This window comes from Bos indicus, chromosome 21, assembly GCF_029378745.1.
Source record: "Bos indicus isolate NIAB-ARS_2022 breed Sahiwal x Tharparkar chromosome 21, NIAB-ARS_B.indTharparkar_mat_pri_1.0, whole genome shotgun sequence".
Lineage (NCBI taxonomy): Eukaryota > Metazoa > Chordata > Mammalia > Artiodactyla > Bovidae > Bos > Bos indicus.
In genome coordinates, this window is record NC_091780.1 from 52,729,238 (window position 1) to 52,755,638 (window position 26,401).

The 26,401-nt window shown below is 38.1% G+C and overlaps 1 long non-coding RNA gene across 1 annotated transcript in view; it reads right to left on the reverse strand.

Annotated features, from left to right (window-relative positions):
• The window catches only part of LOC139178360 (uncharacterized), a 46,949-nt gene extending 21,070 nt beyond the window's left edge, over positions 1–25,879 (reverse strand). The window contains exon 1 of the long non-coding RNA XR_011562779.1: positions 25,802–25,879. This is a non-coding gene — a long non-coding RNA (uncharacterized lncRNA). The remainder of the gene's footprint in view (positions 1–25,801) is intronic.
• Positions 25,880–26,401: the final 522 nt, after the last annotated feature.

Sequence of the window (26,401 nt, forward strand, 5' to 3'; positions counted from 1 at the left end):
ATTAGAAATGTAACTCAGGTGACAGAATTAATGGATATTTACATTTTTTAAGAATTAAAAATAAGTTTGCAAATTTTATATCATCACATTTAAAAAAAAAATTTTGACAACAAAATCCTACCACATCTGGTCGGCATATTTTCATTAAGCACTTTGGTGGCTTGAGAAAAGTGATTGGAAGATTTTTTAATTTTTAAAATTTATTAAGGAGAATCAGATCAGATCAGATCAGTCGCTCAGCCGTGCCTGACTCTTTTGCAACCCCATGAATCACAGCACGCCAGGCCTCCCTGTCCATCACCAACTCCCGGAGATGACTCAAACTCACCTCCATCGAGTTGGTGATGCCATCCAGCCATCTCATCCTCTGTCGTCCCCTTCTCCTCTTGCCCTCAATCCCTCCCAGTATGAGTCCTTTCCAATGAGTCAAATCTTCGCATGAGGTCATAGTCTACCAAATATTTGGAGTAGATACTTGAATCTTATGGACTTATGTCACTGCTTTTGATACTTTATTATAAATGTATCTTTTATTGATTTTACTAAATAAGTTAACATGCTAATTTAATTGTCACATTCATAGTTTTTTACAACTTCAAAATGTGTAACATTAGAAGCTTTAAATTTCTTTAACTTTTTAACATACTAATTCTTTCTCATGTTGTGATAATGATACGTGTGTGTGTTCAGTCACTTCAGTCATGTCCAACTCTTTGTGACCCAAAGGACTGTAGCCCACCAGGCTCCTCTGTCCATGGGATTCTCCAGGCAAGAATACTGGAGTGGGTTGCCATGCCCTTTTCCAGGAGACCTTCCCAATCCTGGGATTAAACCAGTGTCTCGTGCATCTCCTGCATGTAGGCAGATTCTTTACCACTGAGCCACCTGGGTCTTTAAATAGTCTCATCTTTTCCTAAATGAAGGATGATATCTAATTTTGTATTTTGAATTATTCAACTAACTTGTATCAATAATTTGTTTTCCAAAAATTTCTTAAGAATTTTGCAAGTAAAATACATATTTTTAAAAATTTTAGCCTTATGAAGGTGACATAACAATTTATCCTATGGCATGGTTTTATAACTTTAGTTTCCTCTTTATATATTTTAAATCTAATAAATATATTGTATTATATTATATACAGTATATATTATGTTCTGTATATTTACAATATGATTCAAAACTAGGGCATGATGATGATATTTAAGATGCCAGAGATTTTTAGAAATTTTTTATATCAGTTATTATAAATCCTGTGCCATTTCAAAGTTATTGTATCTTCTTCACCTTAACAGAAGTGGCTTTACAACTTTGTATTTGAGGGTCACAGATAATTTCAAATCAGTTTAACCTTTAACATCAAAACTGAGCCCACTGGAAAACTGCCTGATTGCACCAAAGGCAGAAGTGGGTCAGTAAGACATACCGCACACAGAATGACAACTGGACCGAGACATGCCTAACTGGCCTTCAAACAGTTGTGAGTTTCAAACTTCACTTCCCTGGCTGAATTTCTCTGTGATCTCTGCAATAAAAAGCATCTAGTGCAATTACCTGGAGAAGGCAACGGCACCCAACTCCAGTACTCTTGCCTGGAAAATCCCATGGACGGAGAAGCCTGGTAGGCTGCGGTCCATGGGGTCGCACAGAGTCAGACAGGACTGAAGCGACTTAGCAGAAGCAGCAGCAGCACGATTACCTGTGCACTCAGCCTAGTACTTTGCTTTTATTCTTGTTGAAGGCTTTAAGGTTTTGAGGGGTCCAGATTCTAACCCTTACAGAACCAAGACTGAAAATTCAACCAGGACAGAGAATCTGCTTAAATTAACAATAACTTATAATGCACTTGAATGATTCCACTAAATTAAGCAACAAAATGTAAATGAGAAAAGCATTAATAATTTCTATGAGACAAAATCACTTAGCTACAGGATAAAATAGTGAGTTTTTAAAAATATATCAGAAATGTGATATTTAAATAGAAATAATATTTCTGATATTTATTTAGTGTCAAATCAATGGAACAGATTTTATAATATAAAAAGATACATTAATTTTGATTTAAATCTAGAAATGATGGTATGCATATGTTTTCTAAAGTATCTATAGTTTATATAGTTTGAATTGGTCTATGACTTACTTATCAATTACTTTAAAATATACAATCCCCAAAATTCTGTGGCTTAAAAGAAAGACTATTATTATTTTCTTAGGATTCTATGGGTTGGAATTTGGGCTTGGCTAAGCTGAGCCATTTTTTGACATATTAACTAAAACTGAGCGTCCAAGACAGTCTCACTCACATAAATGGTCCTTGGTGCAAGCTGGTGAGTTGCTTTTTGTTCTCTTGCCTTTCCATCATTGCCAAAAGAAGGACATTGACAAACTTGCCTGTTGGTCTCGAGAGGTGAGAGATAGGCATTATCCTCTATGTAGAAACTTCCAAGGAATCTATAAAAGAAGCCTACTAGAACCTGGGCTTCCCAGGTGGTGCTAGCAGTAAAGAACTTGCCTGCCAAAGCAGGAGACTTAAGACACAGGTTTGATCCCTGGGTCAAGAAGACCCCCTGGAGGAGGATATAGCAACTGGCTCCAGTATTCTTGGCCTGGAGAATCCATGAACAGAGAAGCCTGATGAGCTACAGTCCATTGAGTCACAGAGTCAGGCATGACTGAAGCGACTTAGTGCTCATGCATGAACTAGAACTCAGAAGACTACAGCAATGTTGAAATATACCTTGTCAACACATATGTCTTCTGCATTGCAGGCAGATTCTTTACCAACTGAGCTATCAGGGAAGATCTACATACCAACAAGGGAATATCTTAAAATTTTCCCTGTTATACAACCCATCCACTCTATTCCTAATTTTTTCCAAAAAATAGAAAAAGGAATAAAAGCATATGCCCACCCAAACACCTCTACAAAAATGAAGGACTTAAAATTTGACACTAAGGTCCACTAATAGAATGGATAAATCAAAATTTGTGTCCATCTTTTGAGTTACTTACAATAAGAATGTTCAATTAATATTTTTACTAGGCGGTATCCCTATCATTTGTGTTTTAACTCCCAAATACTTTGCAGCATATGATTTTCATTTACTCAACAACAGCATGTGTCACCTCATGATCTTACCATTGCTACATTAAAACAATTATTTTATAATTGTGCATTATCATTATCCCCTCCAAGCTTTTGGCACAATTAGCACCAACCTCACTAAATTCAAACTTTAGTTCTTGTATCCCTAATATTTAAGGCCCTAAATGAGTGTGCTGAAGATTAAAACCTCCAATCAAATGACCTTTGTATCCTTAATTTATTTACATCTTTTAGTATTTTGTCTTATCAGCAGGCTTCCCTGGTGGCTCAGAGGGTAAAGCATCTGCCTGTGATGCGGGAGACCCAGGTTTGATCCCTAGGTCGGGAAGATCCCCTGGAGAAGGAAATGGCCACCCACTCCAGTATTCTTGCCTGGAGAAACCTAGGGACAGAGGAGCCTGGTAGGCTACAGTCCACAGGGTTGCATAGAGTCTGACATGACTGAGCAACTACACACACACACACACACACACACACTTCTCAGCAATAAAGTGGTAATTTTTTTTATATAGTACAGAAAGATTTTAATTTGATGACTGTATTTTGAGCTCATCTATTACTTTTTCTCAAAGAGAAGGGAATACCAGACCACCTTACCTGTCTCCTGAGAATCCTGTATATAGGTCAAGAAGCAACAGTTAGAACCAGACAAGGAACAATGAACTTGTTCAAAACTGGGAAAGTAGTACTTCAAGGTTGTATATTGTTGCCCTGCTTATTTAACTTATTTGCAGAGTGCATCATGTGAAATGCCATGCTAGATTAAATTCAAGCTGGAATAAAGATTGACGGGAGAAATCGCCAGTCCAGGTTCGATGCATGATACAGGCTGGTGCACTGCGATGAGCCAGAGGGATGGTATGGGGAGGCAGGTGGGAGGGAGGTTCAGGATGGGAAACACGTGTATACCCGTGGTGGATTCATGTTGATGTATGGCAAAACCAATACAATATTGTAATGTAATTAGCCTCCAATTAAAATAAATAAGTTTATATAAAAAAGAAATATCAATAACTTCAGATATGGAGATGGCACCACTCTAATGACAGAAAGTGAAGAGGAACAAAAGAGCCTCTTGATGAAGGTGAAAGAGGAGAGTGAAAAATCTGGCCTCAAACTCAACATTCAAAAAACTAACATCATGGCATTCAGTCCCATCACTACATGGCAAATAGATGGGGAAACAATGACTGTAGCCATGCAATTAAAAGATACTTGCTTTTATTCTTTGTCAAAGAAAAGCTATGACAAACTTAGACAGTGTATTAAAAAGCAGAGATATCACTTTGCTGACAAAGCTTCATATAGTCAAAGCTATGGTTTTTCCAGTAGTCATGTACAGATGTGAGAGTTGGACCATAAATAAAGCTGAGTGCCAAAGAATTGATGCTTTCAAACTGTGATGCTGGAGAAGACTCTTGAGAGTCCCTTGGACAGCAAGGAGATCAAACTGGTCAATATTAAAGGAAATCATCCTGAATACTCACTGGGAACACTGATGCTGAAACTGAAGCTACAAAACTTTGGCCACTTGATGCCAAGAGCCAACTCATTAGAAAAGACCATGATTCTGGGAAAAATTAAAGACAGGAGGATAGGGGGATGACAGAGGATGAGATGGTTGGATGGCATTCTCGACTCAGTGGACATGAGTTTGAGCAAACCCCATGAGACAGTGAAGGACAGGGAAGCCTGGTGTGCTGTGCAGTCCATGGGGTCACAAAGAGTCGGGCATGACTGACTGACTGGACACCTATTTTTCCATCTCAGTATATGGGTAATATTCATAAGCTATGGCTAGTTGAGTTACCGACTAAAGAACATCTACTTTCCTTCCTTGAAGGACAAGTTCTTTAGCAGAATATACTGTCCATCTCTTCATTCCACTTGTTTGTTCTCCAACCTCTTGGAATGGCTAATTTAGTTCAAGAAACATTCATTACTCTGAAATTATTATTTTGAACGAACTTTAAAAACTCTTTCCTTGAAACAACTGCACATAATTCTACATACTGTTGCAGATAATATACTTTCCAAGGATAACAAGTGCTTTGCTGGCAATTACTTAAATTCAAGTGTGGGATTCTTTCTCCCAAATGTTATAGTCTTAGACAAATAGCTGGCTAGTTTAGATCTTGAAAAATGAAAAATTTTCAGTTTCTGTGACAAAACCTTAATAATTTAAAAACTTTTGAGAGCTACTTTGTTGTTACAGGTGTTGAGACTCCTAATTACAGTTCATAATAACGTTTCTAGTAAGTGCATACCCTACATAATATATTTTCCTTGGAAAGAGAACAATTTTATCTTTTGGAAATGCTTGAATCAGTAAAACTAAGCATTTGGGGAGGGGGTGGCTACTGGCCTGTACTGACCACTAAAATAAAAAGATTCATCTAAACTACTCATCCTTATTATTGTAACAGAATTCCACTGTGCTTTTCATGTTTCATGAGGAAAATAAGTTTTTTCGCAATTCAGATCAGGCACAGGTGTTCATTACCTTTTCTGAAAAGGTAGTTACAAAGGCACTTATCTCTAATAATGGAAAAATGAAAAGGATTCAAAGAATTATGCAGCTTGGTTAAGAGGCAAGAATATTTTTGTCATAATCTATAGTGTATTTGGTTAAACTGTGTCATATAATTCCTAAAGATGGACCTTGCTAAGTGAAAGCAGAAAAAACATATTTTATCCATAGAAGATTCAGCTAGAAAAACCATTATCTCCATGAAGAACGTAATTTTGAGGACCTTGTGAAAATAAAAGTGAGAAGCAAACCATAAAGCCATCTTTACTCCATTTAAGAAAGCAAATTTCAGTTATATTCTGAATTTGGCAATATCTGCAAGTAATTATCTGGAGACATATATTTGAGAAACCCTTAAATAGCAGTTATAATTACTGTAGCAAGAGGAGATATTATTCTGTCCAGATTTTGTAAGTTGAAACATTTCTCTTGTAATTATTTAACCAGACACTTTAAATTATAAGCTAACTTGATTGTTGGAGCTAGAACTTTGACTTCAAAGCTGAGTCTGACAATATTCCTGTCTGCCTCTCTTCCTCTGTGGTAGTCTTCAATTTCCATTCATTAATGGGGTGTGGCAGTAAAGAACTCATCAGTTGCCTGGAAGTAAGTTTTAACCATTACTTACTTGCCACGAAATGGAAACTGGAAGCATCAGAAACAGCCACAACCCCTGAGTTGTCTTCCTCCATGAATTCATATCAGTTATCAAATAATATTTGAGATAGTCATTATATATATTTTCGTGACTAAAAGATATACTTTATTTTTAAAAACCTTTTTAACCATCCTAAGTTAAACAGGAGGCACTGGTGCAAAACAATGACCAAGGAAAGTAGAGACAGATGAATAATTTCTTAATATTCAATTTATAAAACACTACTTTAGGTATTCCAAATTAGCCAACCTGAACTTGTGGAAGAATACAGTGAAAGAAACTCCAGAGAATTCCCTGATAATCCAGTGGTTAGGACTGTGCTCTCACTGCCAAGGGCCTGGCTAAATCCCTGATCAGAGAACTAATATCTCATAAGCCACACAGCATGGCCAAAAAAATAAGAAAGGGAAATCTACCTTTGAATGGCATTGCATATTAGAGATGTCTTCTTTATTTTTTATTAAATTAATTAATTTATTTTAATTGGAGGCTAATTACTTTTCTATACTGTAGTGGTTTTTGCCATACATTGACATGAATCAGCCATGGGTGTACATGTATCCTGCCATCCTGAACTCCCATCCCACCTCCCTCCCCATCCCATCCCTCAGGGTTATCCCAGTGCACCAGCCCTGAGCACCCTGTCTCATGTGAGATGTCTTCTTTAAAAGAAAAAAAAAAAAAAAAAAACTTTAGTAAATATGTATGTGGGCAACTTGACCTTGGAGTTGACCTGAAAGACATTCTCCAGGTTCAATCTCTCAACAGTTCTTATCCATAAAGACTGGTTGATAGTACTTGGGGGAATAACACCTGGTTTGCATCTTTTTATTTCTAGAAACTAACACTTATTCTAGAATGTGGAAGACAGTATTTACTTGAAAATGAATGAATCTGAATTATTAATATAATACCTAACCTGTTTAAAATATTTCATAAGAATCTCCTGGATTTTAAAAGTCAGTATGGCTATGAGATCTTTTGGGATCTTTTGAGGGAGGTCATTATTATCTTCATTACCTGCAACATAGTTTGGCCTCAGGTAAATAGCAGGGAGGGAACCCAGCTCCATCCATCAACAGAAAACTGGAATAAAGATGTACTGAGCATAACCCCACCCATCAGTACAAGACCCAGTATCCCCCTCAGTCAGTCTATCCCATCAGGAAGCTTTCATAAGCCTCTTATCCTTCTTCATCAGAGGGCAGACAGACTGAAAACCACAATCACAGAAAAATAAGCCAGTCTAATCACATGGACCACAGCGTTATCTAAATCAATGAAACTATGAGCCATGCCATGTAGGGCCACCCAAGACAGATCGGTCACGGTGGAGAGTTCTGACAAAATGTGGTCCACTGGAGAAGGGAATTGGTAAACCACTTCAGTATTCCTGCCTTGAGAACTCCATGTACAGTATGAAAAGGCAAAAAGATAGGACACTGAAAGATGAACTCCCCTGGTTGGCAGGTGCCCAAAATGCTACTGGAGATCAGTGGAGAAATAACTCCAGAAAGAATGAAAAGATGGAGACAAAGCAAAAACAACACCCAGTTGTGGATGTGACTAGTGATGGAAGCAAGGTCCGATGCTGTAAAGAGCAATATTGCATAGGAACCTGGAATGTTAGGTCCATGAATCAAGGCAAATTGGAAGTGATTAATCAGGAGATGGCAAGAGTAAACGATGACATTTTAGGAATCAGAGAACTAAAATGGACTGGAATGGGTGAATTTAACTCAGATGACCATTATATCTACTACTGTGGGCAGGAATCCCTAAGAAGAAATGAAATAGCCATCATGGTCAACAAGAGAGTCTGAAATGCAGTACTTGGATGCAGTCTCAAAAATGACAGAATGATCTCTGTTTGTTTCCAAAGCAAACCATACAATAACACAGTAATCCAAGTCTATGCCCCGATCAATAATGCTGATGAAGCTGAAGTTGAATGGTTCTATGAAGACTTACAAGACCTTTTAGAACTAACACCCAAAAAAGATATCCTTTTCATTATAGGGGACGGGAATGCAAAAGTAGGAAGTCAAGAAACACCTGGCTGCTGCTGCTGCTAAGTCGCTTCAGTCGTGTCTGACTCTGTGTGACCCCATAGACGGCAGCCCACCAGGCTCCCTCGTCCCTGGGATTCTCCAGGCAAGAACACTGGAGTAGGTTGCCATTTCCTTCTCCAATGCATGAAAGTGAAAAGTGAAAGTGAAGTCGCTCAGTCGTGTCTGACTATTAGCGACCCCATGGACTGCAGCCCACCAGGCTCCTCTATCCATGGGCTTTTACAAGCAAGAGTACTGGAGTGGGGTGCCATTGCCTTCTCCCAAGAAACACCTGGAGTAACAGGCAAATTTGGCCTTGGTATCTTCCTGGTACCAAGTACAGAATGAAGCAGGGCAAAGGCTAACAGAGTTCTGCCAAGAGAATGCACTGGTCATAGCAAACACCCTCTTCCAACACATAAGAGAAGACTCTACACATGGACATCACCAGATGGTCAACACCAAAATCAGACTGATTATATTCTTTGTAGCCAAAGATGGAGAAGCTCTATACAGTCAGCAAAAACAAGACCGGGAGCTGACTGTGGCTCAGATCATGAACTCCTTATTGCCAGATTCAGACTTAAATTGAAGAAAATAGGGAAAACCACTAGACCATTCAGGTATGACCCAAATCAAATCCCTTAAGATTATACAGTGGAAATGAGAAATAGATTTAAGGGACTAGATCTGATAGACAGAGTGCCTGATGAACTATGGACAGAGGTTTGTGACATTGTACAGGAGACAGGAATCAAGACCATCACCAAGAAAAAGAAATGCAAAAAAAGCAAAATGGCTGTCTGAGGAGTCCTTACAAATGACTGAGAAAAGAAGAGAAGCAAAGAGCATGGAGAAAAGGAAAGATAATAACCATTTGAATGCAGAGTTCCAAAATATAGCAAGGAGAGATAAGAAAGCCATCCTCAGTGATTAGTGCAAAGAAATAGAGGAAAACAACAGAATGGGAAAGATTAAAGATCTCTTCAAGAATATTAGCGATACGAAGGGAACATTTCATGCAAAGATGGGCTCAATAAAGGACATTAATGGTATGGATCTAACAGAAGCCGAAGATATTAAGATGAGGTGGAAAGAATACATAGAAAAACTATACAGAAAAGATATTCACAACCCAGATAATCACAATGGTGTGATCACACACCTAGAGCTAGACATCCTGGAATGTGACGTCTAATGGGACTTAGGAAGCATGACTATGAACAAAGCTAGTGGAGGTGATAGAATCCCAGTTGAGCTATTTCAAATCCTGAAAGATGATGCTATGAAAGTGCTGCACTCAATATGCCAGCAAATTTGGAAAACTCAGCAGTGGCCACAGGACTGGAAAGGGTCAGTTTTCACACCAATCCCTAAGAAAGGCAATGCTACAGAGTGCTCAAACTACTGCACAATTGCACTCATCTCTCAGGCTATTAAAGTAATGCTTAAAATTCTCCAAGCCAGGCTTCAGCAGTACGTGAACTGTGAACTTCCAGATGTTCAAGCTGGTTTTAGAAAAGGCAGAGGAACCAGAAATCAAATTGCCAACGTCCACTGGATCACTGAAAAAGCAAGAGAGTTCCAAAAAGACATCTATTTCTGCTTTATTGACTATGCCAAAGCCTTTGACTGTGTGGATCACAATAAAGTGTGGAAAATTCTGAAAGAGATGGGAATACCAGACCACCTGACTTGCCTCTTGAGAAATCTGTATGCAGGTCAGGAAGAAACACTTAGAACTGGACATGGAACAACATACTGGTTCCAAATAGGAAAAGGAGTACATCAAGGCTGTATATTTCACCCTGCTTATTTATTTATATGCAGAGTATATCCTGAGAAACACCGGGCTGGAAGAAGCATAAGCTGGAATCTAGGTTGCCAGGAGAAATACTAATAACCTCAGATATGCAGATAGCACCATCCTTTTGGCCGAAAGTGAAGAAGAACTCAAGAGCTTCTTGATGAAAGTGAAAGAGGAGAGTGAAAAAGTTGGCTTAAAGCTCAACATTCAGAAAACGAAGATCATGGCATCCGGTCCCATCACTTCATGGCAAATAAATGGGAAACAGTGGAAACAGTGACTGACTTTATTTGGGGGGGCTCCAAAATCACTGCAGATGGTTACTGCAGCCATGAAATTAAAAGACGCTCTCTCCTTGGAAGAAAAGTTATGACCAACCTAGCAGCATATTAAAAAGCAGAGATATTAGTCTGCCCACAAAGGTCTGTCTAGTCAAGGCTATGGTTTTTCCTGTGGTCATGTATGGATGTGAGAGTTGGACTGTGAAGAAGGCTGAGCGCCGAAGAATTGATGCTTTTGAACTGTGGTGTTGGAGAAGACTCTTGAGAGTCCCTTGGACTGCAAGGAGATTCAGCCTATCCATCCTAAAGGAAATTAGTCCTGGATGTTCATTGGACGGACTGATGTTGAAGCTGAAATTCCATTACTTTGGCCACCTGATGCTAAGAACTGTTTCATTTGAAAAGACCCCTATGCTGGGAAAGATTAAAGGCCAGAGGAGAAGGGGACAACAGAGAATCAGATGGTTGGATGGCATCACCGACTCAATGGACATGAGTTGGAGTAAACTCTGGGAGGTAGTGTTGGACAGGCAGCCCTGGCGTGCCGCAGTCCATGAGGTTGCAAACAGTCGGACACGACTGAGCGACTGAACTGAACTGATAGCAATGAAGTCTAGTATATATGACATGGCAAAAAGAAAGATGTCTGGTGGCTTATTAAATACTAAAACTTCCTTATGCGTTTTCTATTCCAAGTAAACTGCCTGCTCCTTGCTTTCAGTTTAAATATTTGATGCTCCCTCTTGACTGATATCTCTTCTACATAAATTAATATTTACATACTCTACAAAACTCATTTTCAAGAACTCAGATATCACTTTTTTTTCACCAGTGCATTTCCAGTGACCAAAATATCCAGAATAGTTTGCAAATAAATGTTATTTCAACAAATATACAAGTTAATAAATAGAGATAATTAAATAAATAGGAGTCATGCCCTTAATGAGAGCCAAAGCCCTTTTCTACTTTATTTTATATGGAGAAAAGTGCATCCTACCTACATGAAGTGTATCCACATGTTCATAAACTGAAAAACATATACCAGTACAGGTCTGCCTTGTAGTCAAGAATTAAGAACTCAAATATATTTTTCAAATAGTCTTACTTGTCATCCTTTTTCTTCTAAAAAAATCACTAAATTCATTCTCAGATTTGACACGCAAAGTTATTTATAATGGATAACATGCAAAGTTATTTATAAGGGATTTATAATGGATACTGTATTTTCAGATGAATTTTAGAATAGACTATTCTGATTGATGTAATATTTAGGTTGTGTAGAATGACTATATTCATACATACCCTACACAAGAGCCACATACTTACTTATACTGAGTGCAAACACACATGTGTAATAAACACAGATCACAGGCTCAGCTTTACAAGTTACTAATGAGATGGCCTTCAGAGAGATATTGAATGTTTTATTTCCTCTAAAAGTATGTGATAGAATCACTAGGGATGGTGACTGCATCCATGATATTAAAAGACTCTTGCTCCTTTGAAGAAAAGCTATGACAAACCTAAACAGTGTATTAAAAAGAGATATTTTGCTGGCAAAAGTCTGTATATTCAAAGCTATGGTTTTTCCAGCAGTCAGGTATGGATGTGTGAGTTGAACAATAAAGAAGGCTGGGCATCAAATAATTGATGCATTCAAATTGTGGTGCTACAGAAGACTCTTGAGAGTCTCCTGGACAGCAAGAAGATCAAATCGGTCAATTCTAAAGGAAATCAACCCTAAATATTCATTGGAAGGACTGATGCTGAAGCTCCGATACTTTGGCCATTTGACGTGAAGATTCAACTCATTGGAAAAAAGCCAGATTCTGGGAAGATTGAGGGCAGGAGGAGAAGGGGTCAATAGAGAATGAGATGGTTGGATGGCATCACTGACTCAATGGACATGAGTTAGAGCAAAATTTGGGAGATTGTAAAGGACTGGGAAGCCTGGATGCTGCAGTCCTTGGGGTTACAAAGAGTCAGTCAGATACAACTTAGCAACTGAACAACAACAAGGATTAGAACAAATGATGAAAAGAGAGGAGAATAATTTAACTCCGAACCTGACATATGTTTTGCATTAAACTGGATAATTAACATTTTTATTATAAGGGTCAACAATATTTTTTCTAATAATAAATTATATTAGCAATAAGAAATACTGAAAAAATAATTATTCATGAGCTACTTGAGGGCCTGGTAATATATTTTCTTAAATCAGATTTTTTAAAATAAATAACCTAGACCTAAACTATCTTTTCGGAGAAGGCAATGGCACCCACTCCAGTACTCTTGCCTGGAAAATCCCATGGATGGAGGAGCCTGGTGGGCTGCAGTCCATGGGGTTGCTAAGAGTCGGACACGACTGAGTGACTTCACTTTCACTTCTCACATTCATACATTGGAGAAGGAAATGGCAACACACTCCAGTGTTCTTGCCTGGAGAACCCCAGGGATGGGGGAGCCTGGTGGGCTGCCGTCTATGGGGTCGCACAGAGTCAGACACAACTGAAGCGACTTAGCAGCAGCAGCAAATTATCTTTTAAAATATGCTGACTATAATATATACTGACATACCTTGAAAGTTTATATTTATATCAATCCCTGCTGTCCACACATTTAATTCTCTTGTTTGTGTGTATGTGTTTTGAAATCTATTTTACTAGAGAACAATGGCTTTGTACTTTGATCTTTTAAGTGCAAAATTGATGGTAATTCTAATTTAGATACTATATTCCCAAAAGCTCAAAGAACAGATGTATTTTGTAAATATGAGCCAATGTTTTCTGCCATTAATCAGAGGCTGCCATTAATCAGAGGCTGCCATTAATCAGAAAGGAGCTGTAAGTTGGGGTTTCACAAGACGAGCTTTGGGACCAATGATTCACCAGAAGGACTCTCAGAACTCGGAAAAGCTGTTATACTCATCGTCCTAGGTTATTACACATATAGGTACGCATATATTCCAGCAATGGGAGAAGCGTGAAGAACAATGCCCAGGAGGAGTGTGAAGAACAATGCCCGGGAGAAACCAGACACAAACTTCCAAATGTCCTGTCCTAGAATTGCATGACTTCACTTGTTTTTCATAGCAACAATGTATTATAATATGTGTAAATCATTGCCAACCAAGGATGAACTCCCAAGTCTCAGTATCCAGAGTTTTACTGAAATTCAAACATACAGGCATGCATCTGTATAACTGGCCTCAGCTGCTCAGATGCCAGCTGCCCAGAGCAAAGAAAGACATTACTTATAAATTATATTGCTAGCATAAACTCTCTGATCAACTGATACTACTTGGCCCACGGTTTCAAACATACAAAGAGAGAATTTCACCCTAAATCATACTGTTAGCATAAACTATTTAAACAAATGGTAGTGAATGTTGCAAAGGCCTCTGCCAGATAAAACACTCTTATCCTGTATAATATTGTAAGGGCTTAGATCTCAGGAACCAGCAAAGGACCCTGGCTAAAGACAGGTATTTCCTAGAAATATGCGGGGTTTGCATAACCCAACCAACAGAGTTAATTCTTTCCTGAATTAACTGATTTAAATCTGGCCCTTGAATGCCTTCTATTGGAAAATACATGATAATATTTTCTTGGTTATTGACATTTAGTATAGCATTTATGTACCTGATAAAGTAAAAGGAACAGCATTTTGCATTTGCTTAACATTTCAGGGAGCTAGTATGGTAGAGGCTGGACTGAAAAAAAATTAATCTATTCTATAGGGCCATTACATAAATTTTCATATTTTATGTTATTTAATTACTCAATTTCCCTCCTTAATCTATACCATGTGATAAATTTGAACAGGAATATTTAGAATAGAAACAAGCTGATGGTTAGCTAAAGCCAGTTTTTCCTTAGGCAGTAATTTTCCATCAGAATACAGTTTTAAAAGACTTTAATTTGATCTCCAAATATTTTGATAATCAGTACCAGTATTATCATAGAACTCATGGACAGGGAGGCCTGGTGTGCTGCAATTCATGGGGTCGCAAAGAGTCGGACACGACTGAGCGACTGATCGGATCTGATCTGACTGATAATGACAGTATTCCACTATATCACTGTATAATCTTGGTAAAGGTCAGTTCCATTATAGAAGAAATCACTAAGAATTACAGAGATATTTACTATGCCTATCTAGTATAATCAACCCTTGATCACATACTCGCTTTTATTAATAGACATCATGACAACTGACCGGGATTCAGTTGTGGGTTCCAAGTCAACTGGGGACAAAGCAAGAAAACCTCCTAGTCCACATGTTTATATACTGAGGTTGTTTTGATTTTTTTTTTACTTTATGCAAGCAGGTCTTTAAGAATCCCTATCTACAAATGTTATACAGGATAATTTCTATGCTATTGTTTAGTTGCTAAGTTATGTCCAACTTTTTGCCACCCCATGGACTGCAGCATGCCAGGCTTTCCTGTCCTTCACTATCTCCTGGAATTTGCTCAAACTCACGTACACTGAGTCAGTGATGCCATCCAACCATCCCATTCTCTGTTGCCTCCTTCTCCTCCTGCCTTCAATCTTTCCCAGCATCAGAGCCTTTTCAAATGAGTTGGCTCTTCACATCTATGGTATACATAGTCCTTATTTATAGGAAATTTGAAGATTATTACAATCTTGACAATATTAATCTTCTGAATCATGCCCCTACCCAGGTTCAGCTCCAAATCAGTTCATCTTGTGATGGATTGCTACTGGACCTAAGCTAACAACTTGGTTGTTGTAGCAAAGCCCAAGTTGGTCAGTGCAGTGTCTACTAGCATGACAGGAATTATTTTACAAATAGCATAAAATTATCTGATGTAAATACTGTGACCTTTCTGTATAACTCAGTCATGTCCCACTCTTTGTGACTATTCAGTCCATGAAATTCTCCAGGCCAGAATACTGGAGTGGGTATTCTTTCCCTTCCCGGCGGGTCTTCCCAACCCTGGGATCGAACCCAGGTCTCACACATTGCAGGTGGATTCTTTATCAGCTGAGCCTAACTCTACATTACGAAAGTTTAAATTCTGGTATAGAAACATAGCTTGCCATGTCTATATGACAATGTGGAATAATTTTATTTTTGTAAATGTAGAAAATTAATTTTAATTGGAATAAAATACCAAAATCTATCTAAGGTATAAACTTAACCTCTTAAAATATTCCTTTGTTTTTAGCTTTGAAGCTGGCTATTATCTATTGGGCACCTTTGATCACAAACATCTGTCAACACTCGAAATCACAAAATTTCTTCTGATTTTTTTATATTTTAGAAGGTGGAGAGTAGACACAGAATTAGATATAGGTTAGATTATCTAAGGTCCCACAGTTTATTAAGCCACTTTTTGTGAAAACACTATTTTAATTTAAATAACAGAGGTTGCTTTAATGAATTGTAGGATAAGACTAAAGCTTTAGGTAAGCTTCAAGGTGAAAGAGAAAAGTTTAAATCAAGTATGTTATTTTTTTAATTTTTATCTTAAATGTATTTTTTTAACTATATGGGAAATATTTTATGAGTATAATTAGTAATTTTGAAGGTTATTTCTCTTAGCAAAGAGGTCAGAAAGTGACATTAAATGTAGAGTATGAAAAATTATTTTAGATTAAAAAATTTAAAAAGACTATTGTTATTTTTTCTTATTGTGCAATAGGTAAAATAGAAGAGTTGATTACACATGTTAAAATATAGTCTTAATGTGCCAGACCTGTTAGAAATGATATTCTTGGGGGTACCCTGATTTTAATTATGTTTACTTTCTTAATTTTTAAAAAATAAGCCTTGGTTAGACTTAATAGGGTGTTTAGATATGTCTTAATATCATTTATGAATTAATCAAAACCCAACTAACTTAATATTTAAAACATTCATCAAGAAACTAAGTCTCTACTTTCATAGAGATTCACTAACAACGTTGTTAACCCAGCTCTACAGAACTGTCTTCATGGCACCTATATTGTGCTATAGTTCACAGAGTTCCGTGGACTTGTTTAAATGAAATCCATTTGAAATCGACATCTTATATGTAGTGTGTGTTTATTAAATTTAATAAACATAGGTTTATGTTTATAGAGAAATACTTAAACCCACTAATACTTCTAGTGAAATTGGCAGTGGTAACTGAGAAGTTGCACAGAAAATGGTTAATGGAGATGCTGCACATCACCAAATTGAAGTTATATGAGATAATAGCTTTGAGATAAAATTGAAATGGATAAATTAACCTAATCATATTTTATTAAGTGAACAATTTTTAGAAGTTGGAATACATCAATGCAAATGCCTAGAGAAATTAAACAAGCTATCTCTTACTGAGAAACAATTTTTTTTATGTTTCCTAGAAAAGTGGGTCAGCTATGAACTATTATTTTATAAGCATAATAAATTAGACAAGTACATTTTTAAAAGTAATTACCAAAATGTATTCAACAGTATTAATGTCACAGAAGCATATGAAATTTGAAATGAAAAGGTTCAAGTTTAGATAAGAATGGAAAACTAAAATATATCAAAATGCCATAAAATTACATAATTAAAAAAAAACCTTAAATAATTCTTTAAAAATGCAAAGGATGGAAAAGGAACACACACTCAAAGAAAGGGGAAGTAGTAACAGATAAACTTCAAGCACAAAGTCAGCAAATACAAAGAAATTGGAGCATCTTCAAAATTAATCAGGAAAAAATTAAAGAACTGCTTTCAGAATTGCTGGGATAGCCAGGATTCTTCAGCTCTCCACATATGTATCAGTTGTTGGTAGCATGATCAAACTATAAAGCACTGCAAGCTAATTTCTTTAAAAATAATTGATGTTATTTAGGAAAGGAAAAGAAAGACATAAAAGGAATCAAACAAAACCTCAGGTAAAACCTTCCTACTTCAAAGACACTAAGTGTGAATTAAGCAAAAGAGGAAAATAAATAGTTCTCTCTTACATTTGCTCCAGACTTAAATCTAGAACTGTCTGAAACTCAAGTGTAGAAACTGGTGACATTCACTGTAGGTGTCGAGGTTAGAGAAGAAGAGCAAAGTCTCAAATTATGAGCATCAGAAAGAATGGACATGTAAATGAGCTACACCTTCATTTCACTAGGGAATAGAACTCATTTTGTCCTACCAAAATTTCAACGAAGGGAACCAGCATAATTAGAGGCCATATTAAATTACAAGTCAAAAAAAAATATGCACCTTCAAGCTGAATAGTCATCAAATAATCATTAAATATTTGAGGATAATACAAACATACAAAGAAAGACATTAAACTCAGTACACATAGCCTCCTTCTCCCCCCAAAAAAATGATTCACAGAAGAAAAACTAAAAAACAAATAGTATAGATATAATTTCAGAGATATTAAAGAAACTATGTTATCATTAAAATATCAAAGTAAAAATGTTATACATTTAAAAATATTAAATGAAAAAGTTATAAGGTAATCATAGTTTAGGAGAGTAAAGAAAGATATAAGGAAATTTTGACCTTGGAATTAAAAACCTTAGTGCTTCAATTAAAAGAATATTTTATATTGTAGAAGTGAAAAATGAAAAAGATCCAAGAATTACAGCTGAGAATGCAACAAAGTCAAGGAGAAGAAAAAAGTATTTAATGGTCTTTAGGAGATATGAAATGAGAGATTCACTACGAATTTAATCAAATTGCTATGCCACTGTTGCTTCCCAACTTTCTCAGGAGCTTCCTAGGTATAATCTGAAACTGGCATCCACACTCAGAGGGCTGGGAGAGACCAAAGAAAGAGGCAGACCTCTCCCGATTGATGGGGATCCAGTTTAATAAGCCAGGGAATGTAAACACTTCTCTTAGATGACTGCAAGATGAGTAAATTTCTGCACCTGCCCACCAAATACTAAAATTGTACATAGAGGCTTTACTTGAGTTCAGTCCAGACAGTCTCAGCACACATTTCTATTTCAAAGCTGTATCCTTGCAGCAGATTCTGGGAGCAGGGAAGGGCAAGTGAAATGTACATTCAAGGATGAGGGAGAAGGGAAAGTAAAAGTGTTAGCCACTGAGTCATGTCTGACACTTTGCGACCCCATGGACATTGCCTGCCAGGCTCTTCTGTCCATGGGATTCTCCAGGCAAGAATACTGGAGTGGGTTGCCATGTCCTTCTCCAGGGGATCTTCCCGACCTAGTGATTGAACCCAAGTATCCCACATTGCAGGCAGATTATTGTCTGAGCCACCAGGGAAGCCCTGGGGGAGAAGGGAGGGAGCCTGTAATTGTCTCGCCCAGGTCCACCCCTCCCAGGTCAACCGGTGGTCTTGTCTCCTTGATGACCTCCTCCAACAGTCATCTATTCTACGGCAAAATCCTAGCTACAACTACTCACCTTTCATGCAAGGAGGAATGCTGTGAAAAATAAAGAGTTCATCATCTATTTTCATCAGTCCTTCCCTTCCCTTCACACTCAGAGTGAAATGAAAACATTGAGTAATATATAGGGATATATTTTATCATTCTTTGTTAATTGATTGCTTTTGGGTTAGCATTTGCAAAAAAAATTTAAAGTTTATGGACTGGAACTGAGAAAATGCATATCATTTACAGAAAACATATAATTGAAATTCAAGGAAGTATGAAAAAATCTATAGATTTTTATTAACACCAGAGTGCAACCACAGTTATATACAAGAATATAATGACCACAACATTTATAGTAATTTCATGTCATTCAAGGCAAAATTAATAATATTAGCATAATTCTACGGATAAAGAGGAATCCTTCTTGTACTGCCCATATATTGTTTCAATGGATCATGAGGAAAGTTTTAACTGACCACATGGGAGGATGTTTTGGCAAGAATAAATAAATAAATACAATAGTTTTCTATAATGCTACATGCCACTGCAAAAAGCTCTGGAAATAAGTTACAACTAGCTTTTAAGAGAACAGAACCCTAACGAGAAACCACTCAGTTCTAAAAGATATATCAAAACAACAAAAAGCAACAAGGAAAAATAAAGAATAGTGGAATGATCTGGGATGAATGTTCAGAAAGCAAAAATTGGAAATTTAGAACATGGAGTTTTAGTCCACTTAACCCTGTTATTTGGAGAAGGAAATGGCAACCCACTCCAGTATTCTCGCCTGAAAAATCCCATGGACAGAGAAGTCTGGCAGGCTACAGTCCATGAAGTCTCAAGATTCGGACAACTTAATGACTAAACCAACCCTATTATTATCTTCATTTGAGTCATATGTGCTTTAGTCAGTTTTGGCTGCGTTAAGAAAAAACATAGACTGGGTGGCTTAAATAACATAAAATGATTTCTCACAGTCCTGGAATGTGGGGAGTCCAAGATCAGAGTGCCACCATGGTTTGGTTCTGGAGCAAGTCCTCTTCCTGACTTGCTGAGTCCTGTTTTGTAGAAAAAATGCTCTGGCTTCTTCCTTTTAATAAGGACACTGATCCCATCAGGATGCCTCCACCCTTGTCCCTTAATTGCTTTGCAAAGGCCTCACCTCCAAATACCATCACAATGGGAATTACTGATTCAGCCAATGAATTTTTAGGGGACATAAACATTCAGTCTATAGCAGTATGTTCAGGGAAAAAAAAATCTTAAATGAGAGCAAACAGACTACAAGAAATATCAATGCTAGAAATATCAGATATGCCTAAACTAAGGTTTCAATTAACATTTCTTTAACCTAGAGTATTATTATTGCTTTATTAATACCACTCATTTTTAAAGACTAAGAAAATGGAGTTAACAAAATTAAAATTTTCATCATGCCAGGACCTATGTATAGCTGCATCCAATTTGAATTGTTTCCTTATTAGAATCAACAATAGATGCCTTTACACTTTTTAAGCTTTTCAACATGATCAATAAAGAACACAAAAATCTTACTGTTATAGCATTGTTTTCATTTTATTAGTGTTATAAAACTAATATATGCACTTGAAAAGAAAATAAAACACACAAAAAAGTTCTCTTGGCCCACCTCGCCATTTCATAACCCTCAGTTTTTTACATCTCTTTATGTATCAATTTTAGACACTACATGAATTGACTCTAGAAAATAAAAGATGATAATTTCAGCTCACATGACTAAACTATCACCTCCTGAGAGCCTCCTTCATATATGATTGGGCTTTTTTTAGATGTACAATTGTTGCCATTAATTCAATTAGTTATTTTCATAAAATTTCTATAATATAAAATTTTGAAAAATTAAGTTTATCCCTTCAAACTATTTGTTTCTTGAATCTGTATTATATGGGGATTCTTAACTATTTTGTAGGATAATTTTCCCTCCTTTATCATTGTCTTTATAACTTCATAGTTTATAAAGTACACATTTCATTTTATAAACAAAACTACATTTTGCTGTTCACCTAAAATGTTTTTTCTAAAAATACAAACCAATGAAGAATGTTTGGATTAGAACAATTGCATAATTAATATTCAATGTAAAATGAAGTGATGATATATTTCTAGTGGAAAATTAAAAGCAGTTATATAGCATAAAAAGTTTGTTGCTTGAGGTTATTTTTGTTATAACATGGATTTGTTTTGCTAGTGTTCTGAGAAAGGGATACAGAAGGGAGAAGACATGTGAATATTTCCATTTTTTCTCTTAAAGATGTTTTTCTTATGCTCTAAGAATTCCTCTTATATCACATTCTGTTTTTGCTTTATGCATATATTAACTTTCAAAATACTTTTGAAGACATTTTTTCAGATTTTAAAAAATGTATCTCTCTCTGAGTAGTCTTTTTTTATAACCAATCTGTGCCCTCTGGATCTTCTCAGATCTAACGCCAAATGTGTTTTCTGTCTGTTATATAATGGGCTGCCATCACATTACTCCAAGTTATGGCTCAGTAGGTGAAATAAATTTAAGCTCATGATGAACAGCTCTGCTCTCACAGTCTTTTAGCATCAACCAGTAACATGAAAGGATTCACTTTACAAGTGATTTTTTTTTTGGCAGCAAAATAAGTATTTTCTCCATAATCATAGAATTTTACCCTGTGATTCTCACAGAGGGGTGGTAAGGGCACCACCCAGCATTTTTATCTATCACAGATAGCACCACAGGATCTGCTGGGTGATCAGACCAGGTCATTATAAGCTGGCCACACAACTGAACCCTGCAGAGGGCTGGGTCTCATTTAGAGATCACAATGTGTGCATGTATGTGTGCTCAGTTGTGTCCAACTCTTTGATACCCCACGCTCTGGAACCCACCAGGCTCCTCTGTCCATGGAATTCTCCAGGCAAGAATACTCGAGTGGGTTGGCATTTGTTCCCCCAAGGGGAATCGCCCCGACTCAGGGATCGAACCCATGTCTCTTGTACCTCCTGAATTGGCAGGGAGATTCTTCACCGCTGAGCCACTTTGGAAGCTCAGAGCTTGCAATAATCTTGATCAATAATGCCTTCAATTTCCAAAAGTCCACCAAGCAATGTGACTCTTAATAGCAGTATGTGAGACACAAAGTTTTGTGTTTTAAATTAGAGGGAGTATCTTATGAATGTGAGCAGGTGTGTCACATCTCCTCATTTTATGAAGTTTCTCTCCCATGCCATAGGATCAATGTTTCTACAGTTCATTTCAGTCACAACCAACTCTTTGCAACCCCATGGACTGCAGCATGCCAGACCTCTCTGTCCATCACCAACTCCCGGAGTTTACTCAAATTCAGGTCCATTGAGTTGGTGATGCTATGCAACCGTCTCATCCTCTGTTGTCCCCTTCTCCTCCTGCCCTCAATCTTTCCCAATATCAGGTTCTTTTCAATAAGTCAGTTCTTCACATCAGGTGGCCAGAGTATTGGAGTTTCAGCTTCAGCATCAGTCCTTGCAATGAATATTCAGGACTGATTACCTTTAGGATGGACTGGTTGGATCTCCTTGCTGTCCAAAGGACTCTCAAGAGTCTTCTCCAACACCACAGTTCAAAAGCATCAATTCTTTGGACCTCAGCTTTCTTTACAGTCCAACTCTCACATCCATACATGACTACTGGAAAAATCATAGCCTTGACTAGACAGTCCTCTGTTGGCAAAGTAATGTCTCTGCTTTTTAATATGCTGTCTAGGTTGGTCATAACTTTTATTCCAAGGAGCAAGCATCTTTTAATTTCCTGGCTGCAGTCACCATCTGCAGTGATTTTGGAGCCCCCCAAAATAAAATCTGTCACTGTTTCCACTGTTTCCCATTTATTTGCCATGAAGTGATGGGGCTCGATGCCATGATCTTAGTTTTCTGAATATTGAGCTTTAAGCCAACGTTTCACTCTTCTCCTTCACTTTATTCAAGAGGCTCCTTAGTTCTTCACTTCCTGCCATAAGGGTGGTATCATCTGCATATATGAGGTTTTTGATATTTCTTCTGGCAATCTTGATCCCCACTTGTGCTTCATCCAGCCCAGCATTTCGTACTTTGCATAGAAGTTAAATAAGCAGGGTGATGATATACAGCCTTGACATACTCCTTTCCTGATTTGAAACCAGTCTGTTGTTCCGTGTCCAGTTCTAACTGTTGCTTCCTGACCTGCATATAGATTTCTCAAGAGGCAGGTCAGGTGGTCTGGTATTCCCATCTCTTTCAGAATTTTCCACAGTTAATTGTGATCCACACAGTCAAAGGCTTTGGCATAGTCAATAAAGCAGAAATAGATGTTTTTCTGGAACGTTCTTGCTTTCTCCATGATCCAGCGGACATTGGCAATTTGATCTCTGGTTCCTCTGCCTTTTCTAAAACCAGCTTGAACATCTGGAAGTTCACGGTTCACATATTGCTGAAGCCTGGCTTGGAGAATTTTGAGCATTACTTTACTAGCATTTGAGATGAGTGCAATTGTGCTGTAGTTTGAACATTCTTTGGCATTGCCTTGGTTTTGGATTGGAATGAAAGCTGACCTTTTCCAGTCCTGTGGCCACTGCTGAGTCTTCCAAATTTGCTGGCATATTGAGTGCAGCACTTTCATAGCATCATCTTTCAGGATTTGAAATAGTTCAACTGGGATTCCATCACCTCCACTAGCTTTGGTCATAGTGATGCTTTCTAAGGCCCACTTGACTTCACATTCCAGGATGTCTCGCTCTAGGTGAGTGATCACACCATCGTGATTATCTTGGTTGTGAAGATCTTTTTTGTACAGTTCTTCTGTGTATTCTTGCCACCTCTTCTTAATATCTTCTGCTTCTGTTAGGTCCATTCCATTTCTGTCCTTTATCAAGCCCATCTTTGCATGAAATGTTCCATTGGTATCTCTAATTTTCTTGAAGTTATCACTAGTCTTTCCCATTCTATTGTTTTCCTCTATTTCTTTGCATTGATCACTGAAGAAGCCTTTCTTATCTCTCCTTGCTGTTCTTTGGAATTCTGCATTCAAATGGGTATATCTTTCCTTTTCTCCTTTGCTTTTCACTTCCTTTCTTTTCACAGCTATTTGTAAGGCCTCCTCAGACAGCCATTTTGTTGTTTGTATTTGTTTTTCTTAGGGATCATCTTGATTCCTGTCTCCTGTACAATGTCACGAACCTTCATCCATAGTTCATCAAGCACTCTATCAGATCTAGTACTTTGAGTCTATTTCTCACTTCTGCTATATAATCATAAGGGATTTGATTTAGGTCATACCTGAATGGTCTAGTGGTTTTCCCTACTTTCTTCAATTTAAGTCTGAATTTGCCAATAAAGAATTCAAGATCTGAGCCACAGTCAGCTCCCGATCTTGTTTTTGCTGACTGTGTAGAGCTTCTAAATCTTTGGCTGCAAAGAATATAATCAATTTGATTTTGGTATTGACCATCTGGTGATGTCCATGTGTAGAGTCTTCTCTTGTGTTTTTGGAATAGGGTGTTTCCTATGACCAGTGCGGGTCAGCAGTGGACTGCCACAGTGATAGGGGCTCTGGGTGCAGCAGACTTGAGTATGGCATAAGCCCTCTTGGAGGAGGTCACCATTAACCCCACCTTAGAGTTGCCAGAACTTACACAGGACTGGGAAATAGACTCTTGGAGGGCACAACAGAAACTTGTGTGCACCAGGACCCGGGAGAAAGGTGCAGTGACCCCACAAGAGACTGACCCAGACTTGCCTGGGAGTGTCTAGGAGTCTCCAGTGGAGTCGTGGGTCGGTGGTGGCCTGCTGCAGGATTGGGGTAATGAGCGTAGAAACATATGCATGGGATCTTTTGAAGGATGTCGTCATTATCTTCATTACCTCCACCATAGTTTGCAGCTGCTGCTGCTAAGTTGCCTGAGTTGTGTCCGATTCTGTGCGACCCCATAGACGGCAGCCCACCAGGCTCCGCCATCCCTGGGATTCTCCAGGCAAGAACACTGGAGTGGGTTGCCATTTCCTTCTCCAATGCAGGAAAGTGAAAAGTGAAAGTGAAGTCGCTCCTTCGTGTCCAACTCTTAGCAACCCCATGAACTACAGTCTACCAGGCTCCTCTGTCCATGGGATTTTCCAGGCAAGAGTACTGGAGTAGGGTGCCATTTTGGGCCCAGGTAAATAGCAGAGAGGGAACACAGCTCCAGCTATCAACAGATCTGCACTAGAAGATCCTTAACTGTTTTCCCTAATGACTTTGTCCCACAACACAGGTGTCATTTTGTTCCTCTCCTGTGGGGGCCATGACTTCAGTTTAGAAGACTTGTTGAAACAATGTATTCATCTTTTGTAGCTTTTACTTAAAATTAAATCCTGTGTCTGATTTTCAGTATGTTTTGCTCAGAGTCTATACAGGATAAGTTGCTTTAATAATGCCTTGGGGCATTAGTTGTTAGTTGTATGCCTGGATTTGTTGGTTGGCTATTCTGATTTTAGGCAGTTTGGGAAGGTATGTAAAGCATTTTACTGAGTCCTCTCACTCTACAATTCTCACAGTTTTGACTGCCTTCATACATTATAAATGATACTGCTACCTCAAAACACCAATGGTTCACCTTCTGAACACACCATAGTCAAGCGCTGTAGCAAATAATGCTTTATTTTATATTTTTTACCTCTCCATATACCACAAGTTATAACCTTCAATATCTGACCAATGGGTTAAATACCACCTTCAGAATTGCATCCTGAAATTATACTTTCTCAAGGGCCTCTACAACCAAGAGTTGTAACCTGGGTTTGCACCCTGAAGCAAAGCTGGAGTCAAGGGCTTGCATACAGGCAGATTACTTGGGGAAGTGACCCCAAGGAGCAGGAATGAGAGACTGTGATGAGGAAACGGGAGAAAAACGGTTGGGCTGAACCCCACAGGCCTATAAGGCCTGTGCTTGCCTAGCTTCAAAACCAAAGAAAGAGGACAGAGTCAGCAGGAGAGAGATCAGCAGTTTAGTGGATGGGGAAGCTTACCTGTCTGAGGCGAGGTCTTGGGCAGTGCCCCACTATGCACCGTGACCTGCAGGCAGGACTTGGCGGCAGTCATTGCTCCTGCCAGGAGAGGAGCGATTATCAGTTACAAGGGGAATTGATTTCAGCTGAGCTCCCTAGTTACCAGGGAAACCAGTAGAGGAGCAAGCCCCTCACCTGGCCTTTGATGAGAACAATCACCAGCTGAGGCCTGAGGCAAATACAAAAGAAGATCAGTTACAAGCATAGGACAGAGGTAAAAGCAGGCACTGCTCAGGCAGGGGATACACAGAGAACAAGAGAATAGTCATCTTGAGTGGCCTGACCGTACCAAACACAATCCAGCTGTGAGTTATTGAGCTAAATACTATACTGGGGAGCTAGAGTTTGATCCCCCTGGGACCTTTAAAGGGTTATGTAGAATGCACCTGAGAATTGACTCCTTGAGTATGTGTGGGTGTATGTATGCCTGTGTGGGTGTATATATATGTGTGTGTGTGTGTATTACAATCAGAGTTTATAATTGCACTTAACTCCCTTACATGTACGGATTTGCACATGAATCAGAATTGCTGAGCTGGTTCCCATATTTGAGAAAACTGC